Raw genomic sequence first — 18,259 nt, 5'->3', positions numbered from 1 at the left:
TAATTAGGTCTATCCCTGTGATTACTACTGAGGATGGATTGGGGTTAAAGGGTAAGAATTACCCATTAAGTATCAAGGACACCTGACACAGGCAGGCCAGGGTCGTTGTGGTAACAAGTGGTCGAAGTGGTGGGGAGAGTGTGGATGAAGGTGACACTGTTGGATCTCAGTGTGGGACATCTTGTCCCGAGTCCTGTACTCCACAAGTCACTGTCAGCATTCTCTGAATCCTTTGGCTTTTAAGTATTGGGTTGCCTGTATATAGGGCTTAAATTTCAGAATTTTGAGGTTGGATTCACAAACACATCACAAAATTTCAGTATCATACTTACGTAGTAGAGGAAGTTTTGTATTTTTCTCAGTAAGTTTGGTAACCTTCTCTTTAGATAGCCCAGCTATTTTGTCATATCCTTTGAAGTCACATTTAATTACTCTCTTTTCATGTTCTGGAGAAGAGTAGTTGTGGCTGCCTTTCCTAGGAGTTTAACATGTTCTTCTGGGAAATATTCTAAGTCCCTAGAAGAGCTACTCTTGTCTATTGAGTCTTTAGTAAGTGTTCCTTGAAGTGACAGGATCAATTGGCTGCTCATCCTGTGACTGTTAAATAACCACCCATCTATTTGGTGTTATGAGGATAGATTATGATTTTCATGATTGTTACATTTTGGTACTAACAATGCAAATTATTGAGTAGATTTGGCCTTACATCAAAGAATGTACACAAAAAGATGGCTTACTAGTAACATTGGTATATGTGAAATACCAGGATGTATTGTATTGGTTTTCTGACTGTTAGGATGTAATGTTTTTGTGTATAACTCTTTGTTTATGTTTAAAAATACCTACCTTGATAGCTTTAATCTAGACCTCCTTTGGTTCATGAAAAACAGTTGTGTTTATGCCAAGTTTATATAAACATTAATATTATTGCTATTACTACTACTATACTATTAAGTTTCATTTAAAACAGGAATTAAGCATATTTATGGGATTAATATTAGAAAGTTCCTTTTGAAGGGATTTAAAAATAAGCAGTTATAATATTAAGTGCATTTAGCATTTCTAAACATTTATGCATCTTAAACATTATATATTGCTATGAAATTGAAGCTTTTAAACAAATGATAAGCTATAGTTTGGGTTAGAAGTTTTCAATGATCAATACAATTGACTACAAAGCTATGCACGGACATGTGGAAGAACGTTCGTATCTTAGGTGCTTATCCTGTACTTGGATACATCCCGAGCAGTTGCCCAGTGCTATTGTCTCTTCTTTGGGCCAATATTTCTTTTGGTAGCTTGTTTGCACATAACCCAGACCTTCAGCATACATACTGAATTTAAGTTTTAATTTTTCTATGAACTAGATTGATGGTCTGGGGTGAAAACAACTGAAAAGAGCTTTAGCTTCCTCACCTGTTAAGTGCTGATAACCCTTTATAGTTCTTCATTTCTATGTCAGTTGACCGGATGATGTAAACAATACAAATGAATGGTTTTTATATTCTTCACATCTGAGCTGGTAGTGTAAGAAGATAAATGCAGTTCTGTAAAGAGTTTTGAGTTTTTAAAGAGAAAGGGAGAACTATTTAGCTTAAAACAATCAGGAGAAAACTAGTCGCTTAGCAGATTCTTTACAGAATAGCAGTCACTGACTGATACTCCATTCAACAGAGCTCACTTCGGGCTTATTTTGGTCATTGCTTTATCTCTAGCTTTTGAAAGCGCTTAGCAAGTAAGATGCTCTATAAATACTTAAAAAAATGGAGACTTAGAGACCAAGGGTTAGATGAGTGAGGGCAAAAGTAGCTTAGGTGAGGAAGTAAGAGCCTTGAATTCTGTTTCCATTTCTTCTTCTTTTTTTTAGATCCAATTGATAAGATATAATCGCCCACTTAAACATACAAAGCCTGGTACCATCCATCCCTTAAGAACATTGATAATAACCTGCAAATACACAGAGCGAGATCTTTAAGTCAGCCTCCATTGTCCTGCCACGGCTTCTCTGTTTCCATTTCTAAAGTCAGTGTAACCCCTCGCTTACCCAAGGAGAATGGTCTCCGCATCTGGATTAGATGACTTTTCTTTTTCTTAGTCAGTTCCTTAGGACCGCTGCTATGTTTGAGGGGGTCTGTGTGAGGGTCATGTTCTTAGTACTTTTGTTTTGCTGGAGATTTTCCCACTTGTCTTCCCATGGCACCAAAGCAGCCCATGTCTTTGCGGCTTGTTTTCTAATGTCTTCCTCCCCCCTGTCTCTGTCCTCAGAGGTGTGGACACTCTCTTGAGGATCTTCCTTGGATCTTCCTGATTTCTTGTCCTAATGTAGACTCGTTGCATTTTAGGTCTGCTACACAGCTGCACCCTTGGGCTTTCTTTCCTCTGGATTCCTGGGTTAGTGCCACAGTGATCTTATATGCTTCCTGCTTCCTCCTTGCTTTTTATTCTAACCAAACTGTGTTCTTTGTGAAACATAAGTCCCTCTATTTGAGTTCTTGCATATCTGGAACTATCTTTAATTTACTTTCTTTTATATGTAGTTGGTAACCTATGAAGAATTTTAAATAAAAGATAATTTTTTTCTTAAAATTGAGAGACTTGGCTATATCATCTTCTAGAATCTGGTGGTGTTGATAGGACCTAGTGTCTGTCAATGCCTTACGTATTTGTGGCTCTCACTGCTCCTGAATATTTTGGGGCATTTTTTTAATTCTTATGTTTCTGGTATTTCACAAGGAAAAAAGTTTATAATAAGACTGGGCTTAATTAAATCCTATTCAGTAGTTATGCTCAAGATACACTCTATTTTTTCAGCATAAACACTTGTGTTTCCTCACCTTTGGAAAAACTCTAGATATCTTCCCTGCTTTCTTCATTAGCTAATGATGTGTTTAATCCAGTTGATACATGTAGAGAATGGATAGAATATATGCACACATGCACATAAATATTTTGTGTGTATCATTGCCTTCGTTAGAAGGAAGTGAGAGAGGATTTATTGTACTTAATTTTCTGACTTTTTCTAATTGACTATTTCAGCAGTTAGATTTTAGTTTGCAAGAACTTTTTATTTTTATTATAAATATTCATTCCATAACATGGCGATACTGAAACATGCATGCACACAGTCTTCAAATTGCTGTGACATTGTTTTGTTTTTATTTAAGTTAGTTTTTGTTTTGAGAGTCATCTAGATTGCTACCTTTACCCCCCACCCCTTTCTCTGTCCCTCCCCTCCTTGCCCTTGCCTCTCCTTTCTCACTTCCTTTCCTCTCCCCTTCCTTCCGGTCTCCTCTGTCTTTATTTTTTTCATGCTCAATATATGGGATTTCAGAGGGAGACAAACAACTTGATAATTAAGTTCAGGTTTGTTTTGTCCCACAGTCAGTGTTACAGACTCACCCTCCTACACATCTGTGTTAGCTGCACACTCCCTCTACTTTTATACTTTAAAATTCAGGAGTTTAAATGACTATCATTAAAAAAAAATCTATTTTTTTGTTTTATGTATGTGAATGCTCTCCCTACATGTATGTATGTGGGCCATGTGAGTGCCTGTGAAGGGCAGAAGAGGGAGTTCGTTCTCCTGGAACTGGAGTTATAAATGTTTGTTAACCTTCATGTGGGTACCAGGAATTGAACCCAGGTCTTTGGAAGAGCAAAGGCCGCTGTTAAGCGGTGAGCCTCCAGCCTACACAGAAGTACTTTGAAGAGTGAGGTGTTACTCTCTTACAGGTGAACACGTTGTATTCTAGGATCCTTCTAGCAGTTCTTCTTTCCAGGCTTTGAGAAATATCACTAGAATCACATAGTTGGGTTTGTACAAAAATGTTGTTAAGGCAGAAGATGAAGCAGAGTTGAAGAACACAGTCCCTCTAGGATCCCTGTAGGGCTCCAGGCTCCACAGCTTACTGTCCTCTAGTTGAACTTTATCATCGTGCCCAGTACCCAGCCATGTGGATGATAATTACCAGGTAAACTTTGTGTCTTAAAGCATAGGCAACATTCAGTTTGTTCCACTAGAGAACCTTTTAGAATCTGTTGTTGACCAGAATGAAGTGTTTCCATGATGCTAGGACTGGTTAGGGAAATGGGGCTAGTGGACAGGAAATTCTAAACTGAAGAGTCTGGAAACTGAAGTGTGTTTGCTTTTCCCTAGAAGCTTGTGGTAGATTTGTTATTTTGAAATAATTAGAAAGTCCAGTTTTCTTTCTTTGTTTTTGTTTGGTTTTGTTTTTTTGATTGCCATATCCTTAGAATTACAAAGGACACATCAAGGCAGTCTTCCTTGGTAAATTCTGTTAGGTTTATAACAGTGGTACTTGGTTGTTTCAAGTCCACTGTGAGGCTTTTGGTATATATTGTGAAACAGTATTTGCATAGCACTTGTTACATGTCACGTACTTTGCTAAATATTTTATATTATGTTACAGCATTTAGTCATCAAAAGATTCATGAGATAAGAACTGTGGTTAATCCTTTTTCCAAAGGAAAAAGGAGTCAACAAGAAGTAAAAGTAGGCTTGGAGGACAGAAAACACCTGCCCTGTAAATCTGAGCTATAGTTGTCCAAAACATGGAATCCAGACCAGAATTCCAAGGTCAAAGTCATGTCTGTGCTGTGACTTAGTTTCTGCATTGAGTGCAGTGACATGATTACTTCATTGAGTGTTTTTAAAGATAACACCCGAGTGACTGACCTGTCAGAGCAGCTTCTGGCACAGCAAAGCCTGCTCATACGCATTGTCGACAGCTTAGCATCCCTTGTAGACTACAGAAAGTACTGTCATCTCATGAATGTACCTGTCAGGTAGGTTTCCTTAGAGGTGTACAGAGGACCACAGGCCCAAGGATAGAGCTTTAGCACTCACCAGTAGACTTGGATTACTGTTAACTAAAAAGTAAAGAAGCTGTTATATCTGTAGGCATAGTAAGAGTATCTTCTGTAAAATCAGGTTGGCTATTCAATCTCAAGATCGACTCTCAACCTTTTGGCTAAGATCAAGTGTACAATGTCTGAAGATCCCACTAGCCTTAGAATTAATGCTTTATAAAAAAAGTGTTAATGCTTTGTTCATAGTAGCTTTGATTTGAACACTTGATTTAGAGCATTTAAATGTATTTACCATATTGATATTAGTTATGGGCTTCCTTAAACATATTTTTCTTCAAAGTATACCAAATTCTTATTATAATTTAATTTGCCTTACAGTTATATTGTTGCTGATAATAGATGTCTTTTGATATCTGCGGATTTGTATTCCATAATGTCCTTTTCTGGGGGCTTATATCTGCCTGTGTGTGACTGGTTTAATTCATGTCTGTCTTGCCCACTCACTTTGTTGCGTGCTTTCTCTTTGTGTAATAGATACAGTTCATACTGGATTTACAACCTCTTATATATTGAGTGCTTTTCTGGTGTTTTGTGATCTCTTTTTCAGGACTCTTTTCATGTGGGAAAGGACTTTAAATGTCTGCCCACTGACCGTTTTCACAGTGCACTGTCAGTTCTCTCTCTGCAGATCAAGGGATTAGAAGCAGCATGTAGATGTGTATTTACATGTGGTGTAAGCAGTGAAAGCTTTCATTTTTAGATCTCTAGCTGTGGGACTTTGTGAAAGATTATTAACCTTTTTTTTCTTTGCCAGACATGTGCAGCCCAGATTTCATGAAAGACAAACTCTTTTTGCCCTCTTATATGTAATAACAGTTAAAGTATTCTAGTTATGTTCCTAACGTATGCACTTTGTGCTGAGAGGAAGGTTTGTGTTGTTCTAAAAGAGTCCTGTAACTCTTTATTGCTTGAAACTTTGGATACTTTATACTCTTAGATCTCTTCTTTTGGGTGGGACGATATGGAATGGTGATCTGCTCTTTATTCTGAATACCCAAGAGCCCTTGTTAGGTTATATTTTTTAACCAAGGGAGAGGGAGAGAGAGAGAGGGAGAAGAATTTGGATCATAAGTTGGAAAATGAAGATTGATTGGCATTCGGATAAAGTTTTATATGTAAGCTTTCATATTACTTTTGAAGGGTTTTGGTCACTATCCTATTTAATTATATTGTGTATCATAAAAAATAATGGAAGCTGAGTCATTGAGGGATTTCTAACATGAAATCTGAACATAGTATCAGTTCAATTTGAAGTAAACATGTAGTTTGGCCAGAATAGGCAAAGTGGCCAAATGGAGACCTTTTAAGAATCCTCATGCATCTTATAAAAGACAAGTTTATTATACTTTCACTGGCCCCAAATATTACATTCCTTTTGGTTAGAGGCAGAAAATGGGAGTCAGTTCAGAGTTCTTATATTGTTATAGATTCAGAAATAACCATTAGCATTTCTGGAGTCAAGTTTTTATACAAAATTTAGTCCCTCTCTTTTAGGGACTTCTCTCTTTCATGCTAGCTTCTAGGTACTGTATCAGTTTCAACTATCGGTCATAAGTTATAGAAAACCACATCATACTTTTACATTATTTATTTATTTAAAGACAGAGTCTCATTCCAGAGATCTGGCTGCCCTAGAACTCATAATCTAGACTAGACTGGCCTTGAGATCTACTTGTCTCTGTCTCCCAAGTGCAGGTGTTAATTCTTTGTAAAATTAGTACTGGATGTGTTTTTATTCAGGGTTGAAAGAATGAGTAGAATTTGTCTGTCATGATACTACCCTAGTAATGTAAGCTTTGCCCAACTCTTTCTTCCGTAGCTATAAGATGGCTGCAACAGCCTGGATTCTACCTATCAGTCAGAGATCTCTTAGGAAAGAATGATGTCCTGCACCTCAGTGCTCAGAATAGGCTGTGCTTTCTCTGAGCAGTCAATGGACACATTTAGATGTGATGCGGAAGCTGACTTACCCTGTGGCTATGATGGCTGACTAGGACATGGTCTGCACATGGCGAAGTGACGGCCTTATAGGGAGTCAGAATATGTTAGTAGGAGCTCCATGTGCTAGACTGGCCAAAAGAACAATTTTTTGCATGTTTTCAAAACAAAAAGTTTCCTAGAATACACCAAGAATTAAAAAAAAATTTAAAAGCCCCTCAAAAATAGCTTCCACAATGAAAGCTAAATTTTGGTAGCAGTGCCTGGTGGCACTGATTGTCAAAGCTTTTGTGCTCCTAACTTCTTCAGAAAGAGTCTGTTGTTCCTGTTCAGTGGTAAGTGAATTCTTCTGGAGAGTCTGCTCAATACATTCAAGTCCTGTGGTTCCCAGCCTCTGGTTATAGCAGTTTTCTTAATCAGAGGCACTGCAGTGAGCTCATCTGTGTACTAGGGTCTGAGGAGAATGTTAGCTTTTCATCATGGTTATAAAACACCAGAAGTTAAACAAAGCAGGAAGGTTAATTGGGCGCATGGTGTTCAGCTGGATGCCCTGTTTGTTGGGCTGTGACAAGGCAGAAGGATCATAGAAGGCCCCAGAGAGTAAAGCTGCTCATCTCAGGGCTGGAGGTCAGAGGGAAAGAAGAGCAGGGCATGACACGTCTCTCATGGTCGTGCCCCACAGCTGCCTAGTTTTTCCAGTAAGAGCCCACTACCTAATAGCCCATTCCACTGTCAGTCTTTCCATCAGTAGACTAATCCCTGAAGATCTAGTGACCATTAGATAGTAACCCCAGCTGTGTACCAAGCCTTCAATATCAGTCATTTTGGGGCATTTCATACTGAATCATGGTAGAGTGAGTGTTTTGTATAGAAGCTGATACTTTTCTTTTTATTTAGGTGTTGTAAGTCATAGCTTTAAAACACGTGGGAAACGATGACAGTGGGCACAGGAGTGTAGTGGAATGCTTATGTATTTTTCATTCCCTTGGGTAAAATGAGTTCCAGCTCTGGTTTCTGACCATTCAAGTCAAAGCTCCAAACCACTGTGCATAAGTATCGGTGTGTTCGTTCTTTTTAATGGTCACTGAATGTATTCATTGAAGTGGTACTTCCTGAGTCATTAGGCGTTGGTTTTCCCCTCCGCTGTCAGAGAACAAACCCAAGTCCTGTACGTGTTAGTCTGTGTTTTAGTTCCATCCCCAGTTGATGTGTTCGGTTTTCTAGGTGTGTCTGAGAGTGGTTCTGTACTCCAAAGAGCATTTGTTAGGATGTGAAGCATCTGCCTTCCCATTGTCCTGTTGTCCCATATGCTCTGTTTCAGAAAAAAACAAACCTCAAAACACTAGTCACTGATACTGGACTACACATGTATGTACGTGTGTGTGTGTGTGTGTCTACATACACACATACTATCTTACTATGCATTGATTAGAAGGTAATGACTGTCATTGTGATGTTTTCATACATGCACACAATGTACTTTAATCACGTTATTTTTATTTAGAATGCTTGTTGTTTGATTGTGTGTGTGGGGTATATGCATGCATGGCATGGTTGTCAGAGGGCAGCTTTGTGGAGTCAGGTTTCTTCTTCCATTATAGCACCATGTGGGTTCAGAGGACTCGACTCAGCTTCACTCCCAGTGGCGAGCACCTTTACTCATGAGCCGTCTTACCAGCTCCTGGCACGTCTCTGTTTAATGTTCACTTTTTGGAATTGGAGGAAACATGCAGTGCATGTCTTTTGTCTTAGTTTGCCTGCTGTGATGATCTACAACTCTATTGTTTTTGTTTTTTGTTTTATTCATGTTTCATTTCCTCTCCTTGGACACTTGATAAACTTTGCCCACTCTTCAAGAGTCAGGTTAGTTATTTCAGCTGTGACGCTTCCCTGAATAGGGACGACAGTACAGTAAGATGGCAGCCAAGGCTGGCAAGAGCCAGGGACACACAAGGCCTGGACGGGGATGCTCGATGGCTCGGGTTTGAGAGTGCTGGTTTTGCTGCATGACCAGCTTTAAGGAAGGCTGTCGTACAGTGTTTCCATAGCATCTCATAGTATCACAGCCATTTGTTCACCAACTGTCCTGAATATCGTGAAGAAGGAGACAGTGGAGCGGGCTTTAGTCCATCTGTGCCTCACCTCTATGCATATGTTTGAGTATTAGGTAAAACAATAGGTATTGATTAATGGATGGTAATAACTCAAACGTTGTTATCAGTGAGTAGATAAATTTGATTTGAGTAATGTAAGGCTATATTTTGAAAGAGATGAGATTTGATCCAGCTTAAAGGACTATAAGAATTATATTATTTCATTCTGATCTGTTTGTTTAATGACGTGTGTGTTCCTGTGTGATATATAGTGAGTTGAGGTGTATGTAGCAGTCAGAGGCATGTGGAGGTCAGAGGATAATTTCCAGTCCGTTCTTGCCTTCCACCATGTGTTCTGGGCATCAAACTCAGGACATAAGTGTATGCAGCAAGACTTTTACCCATCTTGCTAGCTCTTTAAAGATCTGATACAAAGGACCTGGAGTGTTGGCTAAAGCAGCTAAGAACACTTGTTCTTGCAGAGGGCCTGGGTTCAGTTCTCATTACACATGGCTGTGCACAACTGTCTATAATTTCAGTTCCGGGGGATCCAATGCTTTGACCTATGCAAACTCCTGTACACATATGTGCATTCACACAGGCACACACACACAGGAACACACACACACACACACACACACATACATTTTTTAAAAGATCTTATGCAAAAATCATGTTGTAAAACTTAGTACTATAGTTTGTTATATAATTTTAGATTTCGCTAGCACAATGACTTTTAGTATCCTTGTGAGCTAACAGTAATAAGTATATAAGTAATAGATACAGTGTTTCATATGCATCAATGATTAAATGAAGATGAGTTAACTTTTGACTCATTTTAAAAATGTAAATTCCTAACTTTGTATAAACTTAAAAACTTCACTTGCATTGGTTTTTAACTGACTAAAAACATTAAGGATTTCTGTTTATTTTAAAATCATTTATGCATTTGCCCTTGAGACAAGTTGGTGGGTGCATTTTTTATTAAAACCATATACATGGTGACATATTAAATGTATCATATTATTATACTAATCATATGACTCTAGAAACAAAAGTAACCAGAGGACTAAAGCCTATCAAAACCATCTTTTTGTTTTTGTACAATGAAATTCTTTTTAAATTTGCCAGGGAATTCATAGTAAGATTGAAACCAGATGTAGACTTCCGTCTTTTAATGTATTAGCTTAGCTACAAACGTCTTATTTCCATCCTTGATTGCTGAGTGCTTCATTTATGGCTTATGCGCTCTCTCGTGCTCGCTCTCTCTCTCTCTCTCTCTCTCTCTCTCTCTCTCTCTCTCTCTCTCTCTTTCTCTCTCTCTCTGTGTGTGTGTGTGTGTGTGTGTCTGACTTTCTCTGTCTCTGTGTCTCTGTCTTTCAGAACAAATTATAAAATGTCATCAAAATGATTTTAAAAGGACATTGCCAATTCATCTAGTGTTAGAATGAATTTAAATCCTAATGCATTGAGAATCATCTATTTAAACTCATCAACAGAGTGTTCCTGCTGATAATTTCCACTTGAAGGAATTGGAAGGAAGCATTAGCTGTAGTTTGATAGTTGATCTGTGACTTTTCCATTCTCTAGCTGAAATCCTCAGTATTTCCTTCTGTTGGAAGTAGATTATCTTTGTGGTTTTTTTTCCTTCCAAAAGTTTTCAGTATAATCTGATTGTACAGTTTTTATTGCCGTGATAAAGCATCATTCCAAAAATCAACATGGGGAGGGAAAGGGCTTATTTCACCTTACACTTTTTAAGTCCATCACTGAGGAAAGCCATGGCAGAAACCTGGAGGCAGGGGCTGAGGCAGAAGTCATGGATGGGTGCTGCTTTTTGGCTTGTTCCCCCTATTACCCAGGACCACCATCCTAATGGTGGCACATCCCACAGAGGGCTAGACACTCACACATCAATCATCCAATAAGAAAATGTATCACAGGCTTGCTCGTAGGCTGACTGGGAGGGGCATTTCCTCAACTGAGGTTCCTTTTTTCCAGATTACTCTAGCTTGTCTCAAATTAACACAAAACTACCAACACACTGAACTTTTTTTTTTAAAATGTTGAATCAGTGTCTACTTGAACTGATGTATTTTTTTATAGATACGAAACACCATTATTACCTTTAATTTTATGAAATAATGGAATTATTTCTACTTGAAATCTAGCCACTTTGGGTAAAGCTATTAATTTTTATATAAATAAAATATTTAAAACAGAGATGATTTCAAAATGAAATTCCATGTATTAGGAAGATGAATGTTGGCCTTATTTTTTGATAACAGATGGGTGTGACCCACAGGTTGAGAACCACTGTTCTAGACAGCCCCTTCTGGTTAGGTTAAAGTTACCTCTCTTCTCTGGCTCTCTGCCTCCCTCTAGTAATTAAACTGCTAGTCTTGACCACTGAGCCTCCCTATCTAAACTTTTTTTTTTTTTTAAAGATTTATTTATTTATTCTATATAAGTACACTGTAGCTGTCTTCAGACACACCAGAAGAGAGTATCAGATTCCATTACAGATGGTTGGGAGCCACCATGTGGGTTCTGGTATTTGAACTCAGGACCTCTGGAAGAGCAGTCAGTGCTCTTCGTGTAGTTGCATTTTTTTTTTCTTTTTTTTTCCAGAGCTGGGGACCGAACCCAGGGCCTTGTGGTTGCTAGGCAAGCGCTCTAACCACTGAGCCAAATCCCCAACCCAACAGCAGTCAGTGCTCTTAACCACTGAGCCATCTCTCCAGCTCCCAAAGTTTTTTTTAAATTATAATTTCAATTTTTTGAGACTATGTTTCTCTGAGATACCTAGGTGACCTTGAAGTTTCCATCTTCCTATGTTAGCGTCCTTTCTGTTGTAATTAAATATGTTGCTATCATGTAAAACTTTTTCTTTGTTTTGATTTATTTTCTTTCTTTTAATATTACTTTTATTTTTTTTTTTACAGTCCAGTCGTTGCACCCCTCCCCGTCCTCCTACAGTTCCTCATTCCATTCCCCTTACCCCTCTGTCTCCAAGCGGATGCCCCCTCCTCAACCCCCAGGCTTCACCACTCCCTGGGCTTCAAGTCTCTTGAGGGTTAGGTGCCTCTTCTCTGACCCGGGAGTCCTCTGCTGTATGTGTGAGGGTCTCATATCAGCTGGTGTGTGCTGCCTGGCTGGTGGCCCAGTGTCTGAGAGACCTCAGGGGTCTGGGTCAGTTGAGATGCTGGTCTTCCTATGGGGTTGCTCTCCTCCTCAGCTTCTTCCAGCCTCTCCCTAATTCAACCACAGGGGTCTCTGGCTGCAGTTCAATGGTTGAGAGTAAGCATCTGAGTCTGTCAGTCAGCTGCCTGTTGGGGCTCTTGGCGGGCAGTCATGTTTCGGGGAAACTGGAGGACGGTACATGTTCTTGCCAGTTCTTCTTGCTATGGCACACTGTAGTCACTGCCTGAGAGGGACCATGAGACTGTCTCCTTATAACTGTCACCAGGGAACTTCATTCTTGTGTTATTTGAAACAGACACACTTAGGAAATTTGGTGACTACTGCTTATTTTCCTAGTTGCTTAATTGCCAGATAACAATTTAGCTTCAGTTTTGTGCCCTGGGCTTTATCTTTTTATTTTTTTATTATTTTTTTTTTTAGTGTAAAATAGAGTTTATTCAGGGTATGGGAAGGGAGTTAAAAAGGGTAGTAGAGGGACAGAGAAAGGCAGGGAGAGAGAGACAGAGAGAGACAGAGAGGGACACAGGCAGAGGGTGGCAGATAGAGACAGTGAGAGACAGAGAGAGAGAGAGAGGGGGGGGGGGTGGAGAGAGAGAGAGAGAGAGAGAGAGAGAGAGAGAGAGAGAGAGAGAAGAGGAGCAAGAGGAGGAAGGGAGGAGGAGTAAAGGGGTGAGGCCAGCCATGAGCACATGGAGAGAGGGGGAAGGAGATGGGAAGGGGGAAGGGAAGGCAAGAGCAAGAGAGGAGAAAGAGAACAAGAGGACCTGGGCTTTAATATAGTGACTCCGTTTGGTTTTTAATCTGCTGATTCATGGTGTCTAGTATAGGAGCTCAGTCTAAAATAATGGCCTCATGTAATTTTTATTTAATAATGTAAAATCAAAAATTAAGATGATGCCATGTTTCTGTTTTGGAAAATTTCTCCTCCTTAGTGCTTACAATAATTTTTTTGTTTTTTGGGTTTTTTTTGTTTGTTTGTTTTTGTTTTTGTTTTTTTTAAAGACAAGGTTTCTTCATGTAACAGCCCTGGCTGTCTTGGAACTCACTTTGTTGACCAGGCTAGCCTTGAGCTTACAAAGATCCACCTGCCTCTGTCTCCTGAATGCTGGGACTGAAGTTGTACACCAACAACCTCTGGCTTAAAATGAGTTTTTTGAGGTGGGAGGAGATAGAAATTTTTGGCAATCACAAATATAAAGGAGCCTTTGTTGTTGAAATGCAACACACCAGCTTCTCTGTGGAAGAGGCCAGCAGAGACCTTTGCTTGTGCATGCCCAACTTACGTAGATATGGCAGATACTTAGTGACCCATAAACTTTTAGATATTCTATTTAAAACATACTAAAATGTGCACGATATTGAGGTTACTAGGATAAAAACCTAGGCTTATCCACTTGCTCTCAGGAGACTGATTAAGACACAAGTACAGTGAGAAACAGAGAGAGAAGGTTCATTCACTTCAGACACAAAGAGGAACAAAGAAAGAAGCTCAGGGATTACCAGCCCAGGTCCATTTTTAGGGGCTTTGACTCGAAATTTAAGCATAATATAGGCAAGAAAGATGTTTGCTTAATTAAATAGAATTGGTCGAGGTGTGTTCTTCCCATGATCTGTCATTATCTAGACTCCTAGACTGTCCTACCAATTGTCAGCACTGAGTGAAATTTCTTCTTGCGAGATAAATTTCCTTTCTGTATAGAACCATGTTTCAGCCTTTTCCCTTTCCCAGCATTCCTGGGAGGGGGAATTCTAATACCTTTGCATACCCTTGTTTCAGTAGTCAGATAGCCAAAGGAAGGGGCACAGATTTCCTGCCAGGGCTGTGAGCTTTAAGAGCAAGCATAATGTGGGAAGTCTGCGAAGTTGACACACAAACTACTAAGTGTGAAGAATGCTTTCTTTCCTGTCGAGACTTAGACAAAGTTATTTCCTTATTGTATTCTTAAGCATCTAGCAAAATATTGAAAGACTCCTCAAAAACAGCAAACTAAACACCAAAACCAACCAACAACAACAATAACAAAAACAACCAAACCAAACCTAAACCTCTTTTATTAAAATGTAGTAAAGCGGCAGAAACCACAGTATGTTTTAGGTTCAAAGCTCTTGACACATTCAGATATTCAGAATCCAAGTTTAAAAACATATGGACAGCATCAGATAAGTACACCCTTTAAACACCGGGATAAGCTATATGCTGCTAACCATGCAGACAGGGTTTGCTTTCTTTATGCTTTATATAGAGATTCATAGAATTCTTTGCTTCAACATCTGGATTTCTTCATTCAGCTTTGTGAAATTACATTGTTGCTTGGGCTTTCATTGTTGTATAGCAGTCTCCTTTGGGAACATATCATTAACTTTATTCAAATATTCTTTTGATTGTCAACACTCAAATGAGTTGTTAAAATAATACTGTATCACACAGTGTAAAACCAAAGCCTGCTTATGTCCAGACACTGAGGGATTGGAAACTGTATTGGTTTTGATTAGAGGATGATATGAAATGAAGAGGAACAGTTTGACTCGTGGAGAAGTGTGAGGAAGTTCTTACTGACAGGAATATAGCACAATGAAGTTAATTTCCTGTCTACCCACTCCACCTTTATTAGGTCAGAGCCAAATGCAGGTAGATCATCAGTGTTTTAATTATGTTTGATAGAGGGATAGGGAGAGGGAGAGAGAGGGAGAGAGAATATGCAAGTATGTGTGCTTGTGTGCACATGTGCACATGTGCCAGTGGAGTCTAGAATAGGGAGTCAGGTCTTGGAGCTGGATGGAGTTATAAGAGGTATGGGCTACCTAGAACCCAAGCTTAAGTCTTCTAAAAGAGCAGTTTATGCTCTTGTCTGGTGAGCCATCTCTCCAACCCCGCAAATAATTCGTAAGCTTAATAAGCATGGGGCTATTAGTTTTCTCATTACTCTTCATTAAGCATGTTCAGCAGTATCTGTAGAGCCCAGTACAATAGACATTTATTGAAAAAGATTGTTGTCTAAATGAGTGTATACTTACTTAGTTGTTACAGATAAACTGATTTCACATGAAAACCTTTTGTTACTATGTGATAGATTCATAGGATGAGGTTGAACTTTTCAACTCCTTTTGCAAAGTCAGATCATGAATCTGTAAGAGGTCTTGTCAGAAGCACGCTGCTTCCTATATGTCATACTAATGGCAGAGTTGTTGGATATTCTGCAATAATTCTAAGTCATAATTAATGTGGTAATTTAAAAATGAAATTAAAGCAAGAAGTGTAACCCATTAATTCAGTTCCTCATGTTGTGCTGACCTCCAACCTTAAAATTATTTCACTGCTACTTCACACTATAATTTTGCTACTGTTATAAATCATAATGCAAATATATGATATGTAGAATATCTGATATGTAACCTCCAGATTGAGACTCACTGCTCTAAATTATTATATTTCTAGAAGCAAAACTCTTCATAGTATAATAAAAATGTTGCTTAAGATGCAGTAGTCTCAAATCTGAGCCCATGTTTCTGACAGTGTTCATTGGCATTGTGTTGATGTGATCTGTGCTGTGTATGGTATGCCTGTCATGTGTTCAGAGGCAAGGCTACAGTGAAGTCACATGACACAGTCAGTGAGCCTGGCAGAGATAGTTCAGATCCATCATATAGTGGAATTTGAATTTTTTTCTTATTTCATGTTCAGAAACCTTTAGTTTTAGAAAATGTAATTATAATTACATCTTTTACCCTTCCTCTCTTCCCTCCTACTTTTTCTGTACCCTCCCTCCATAAATCCACAGTCCTCTCTTCTTTATCCATATATACACATGTAAGTTAATAAATGTATTAATAGAGTTTGCTGATATGTTCGGTTTTGTCTGCATGTATATATTTCTAGGACTGACTACTTGGTGTTAGATAATCAGTCCCGGAGTTCATCTGTGGGGTAGCCTTATCCCTGGGCTAGCCTTACTTTCCCTCTCTCAGCAGTTGCTAATTGCTTTTAGCTCCTCCTCCAGGGGTGGGGCTCTGTGAAATGTGCTCAATCTACTTTGGGATATCCCCTGTTGGAATGGTTTGGAATTGGAGTCTTGTTTACCAGCCGTGCTGCTGAGACAGCGTGGATGCAGCTCCCCTGCCATAGCTGGAAGACACAGTCTCAGGCCGACTTCCTGGTCTCCCGGCCCTTACAGGCCTTGCGCCCTTCTTCCATGCTGGCTGAGTCTCGGGTTCAGTTCTGTGCTGTAGATTTATCAGTTTCGCCTGGGGATCCCTTGGTATTTGTTATCTGCATTTTGACTAGTTATGACTTTCTTTAATGGTTTATTTCTTGCTGCTGTAAAAGGAAGCTTCTTTGATGAGGGATCAGATCTATCATTCTCTGCTATTGTGGTTGTGGGGTCCTGGTAGAAGGCAGGGTTGGGTTTGGTGGCCAGTCTGAAAGGAGTGGAGATGTGCTGACCAGAAATCTTTTGTTGTTGTTGTTGTTATAAAACTTATATAGCCTATTATACTGTTTTACTGTTTTGTTTGGTTATTTTATTTATTTACATTTCAAATGTTGTCCCTCTTCCCAGCCTCCCCTCTACAAACCCCCATCCCATCCTCCTCCTCTTTGTTTCTAAGAAGGTGCTCCCCCACCCATTCCTGCCTCACCTCTCTAGCACCCCCTATGCTGGGGCATCAAGTCTCCACAAACCAAGGGCCTCCCCTCTGCTCTCTCTATATCTAGATCCTGGTATAGTTGTCCTCTGAACGCTCTGCCAACACCTGACTAATGTAGATGCAGATGCTCACAGCCAATCATGGACTGATCTGGGGATCCCAATGGAAGAGTTAGAGAAGGGACTGAAGGAGCTGAAGGGGATTGCAACCCCATAGGAAGAACAACAATGCTAACCAACCAGATCCTGCCCCACCAGAGCTCCCAGGGACTAAACCACCAACCAAAGAGAGACCTTTTACAATAGCTGCCATATTGAGTTATGCTACTCCACTGGAAGCCATGATCTAGAGTTTATAAAGAGCGGGCACAATGACACTAATGATGCTCTTATCTCCTGTTTTCTGAGTGTGACTGCAAGCCATTCATGTAGAAGGGTTGAAGAGCCATGGGCATAGATCAGTGATCTCATTGCAAGCAAACAAAAGCAAAACCTTGCAGTGTGTCACTGGAATTCCTTTTAGGACACAGCCATATCCAAGTATCTGTTGTGTTGTTGTAAAAATATAAAAAATAAAAAATGTATCTCTCTTTTACCCCGATTAGGTCCGGCACCTCAGTGGCGGAAACATATCCCAACTCTGCAGCAGCCTTGTGTCTGCTGTCGCCGCACACTTTCCTACATTCAAACCGTCACATAAAAGAACACACAACACAATAATCTGACCCAATTGATAAGATATAGTTGCCCACCTAAACATACAAAGCCCAATACATATCCATCCCTTAAAAACATTTGTAACAACCTGTAAAGGTACAGCATGGAATCAGCCTCACCCACCATATTCTCCTGCCACAGCTCCTCTCCTTCTCCCCCCTGTCTCCTCCTTTCCGTTCCAGTCTCCTCCTCTTCCTTCAAACTTCTCTCCCGCCTATCCTTCCTTCTCCTCCAATGACAGGCTTCCTTCTATCCTGTACCTGCTTCTCATCTGTACTTTACAAATTCAATGGGGAGAAGGTTCTGGTGAAGTCACCTGATTCCTCAGTAAGAGACTGGGCAGCTGTTCTTGAGGCAGTGGAATTAGCATCAAAATACAGATAACTCCAGGGCAACCATAACACTGTTGTTATGGTTTGGCTAAGCATCCTTCTGGTCTATGAATTAAAGACGCGGGTCTCTGGGTGATGGTATTGGCAGGTGGTGAGGTGGGGCCTTGAGATCCGTAGGTTGTCAGGGATGTTGAGCCTGCAGGATCCTTGTTCTTCTATGCCTGGCTTTCGATGTCACTGATATGGTAATATAATAGTGATGGGGGCTGGAGGTGTAGTTTAGTGACTACACAGGTACAGAGTATGTGAGTCCCCAGGACAGCCCTCAGGACATCTCCTGAATTGCCTTGCCCTGAACATGCTAGAAGCATAAAACCAAAAGCAGTCTCTCAGATATTTGTGGATATCCAACAAGCCTCCCAGACCTCCTCTAGTTCTCTGC

The 18,259-nt window shown here is 39.8% G+C and overlaps 1 protein-coding gene across 1 annotated transcript in view; it reads left to right on the top strand.

Annotated features, from left to right (window-relative positions):
* Window positions 1–18,259, top strand: part of Stk3 (serine/threonine kinase 3) — a 235,904-nt gene that overhangs the window by 48,019 nt on the left and 169,626 nt on the right.

The sequence above is a fragment of the Rattus rattus genome, chromosome 1 (genome assembly GCF_011064425.1).
Source record: "Rattus rattus isolate New Zealand chromosome 1, Rrattus_CSIRO_v1, whole genome shotgun sequence".
NCBI classification, from domain to species: domain Eukaryota; kingdom Metazoa; phylum Chordata; class Mammalia; order Rodentia; family Muridae; genus Rattus; species Rattus rattus.
Note: the sequence above shows the minus strand (reverse complement) of the source record. Positions and strands in the feature narration are given on the sequence as shown.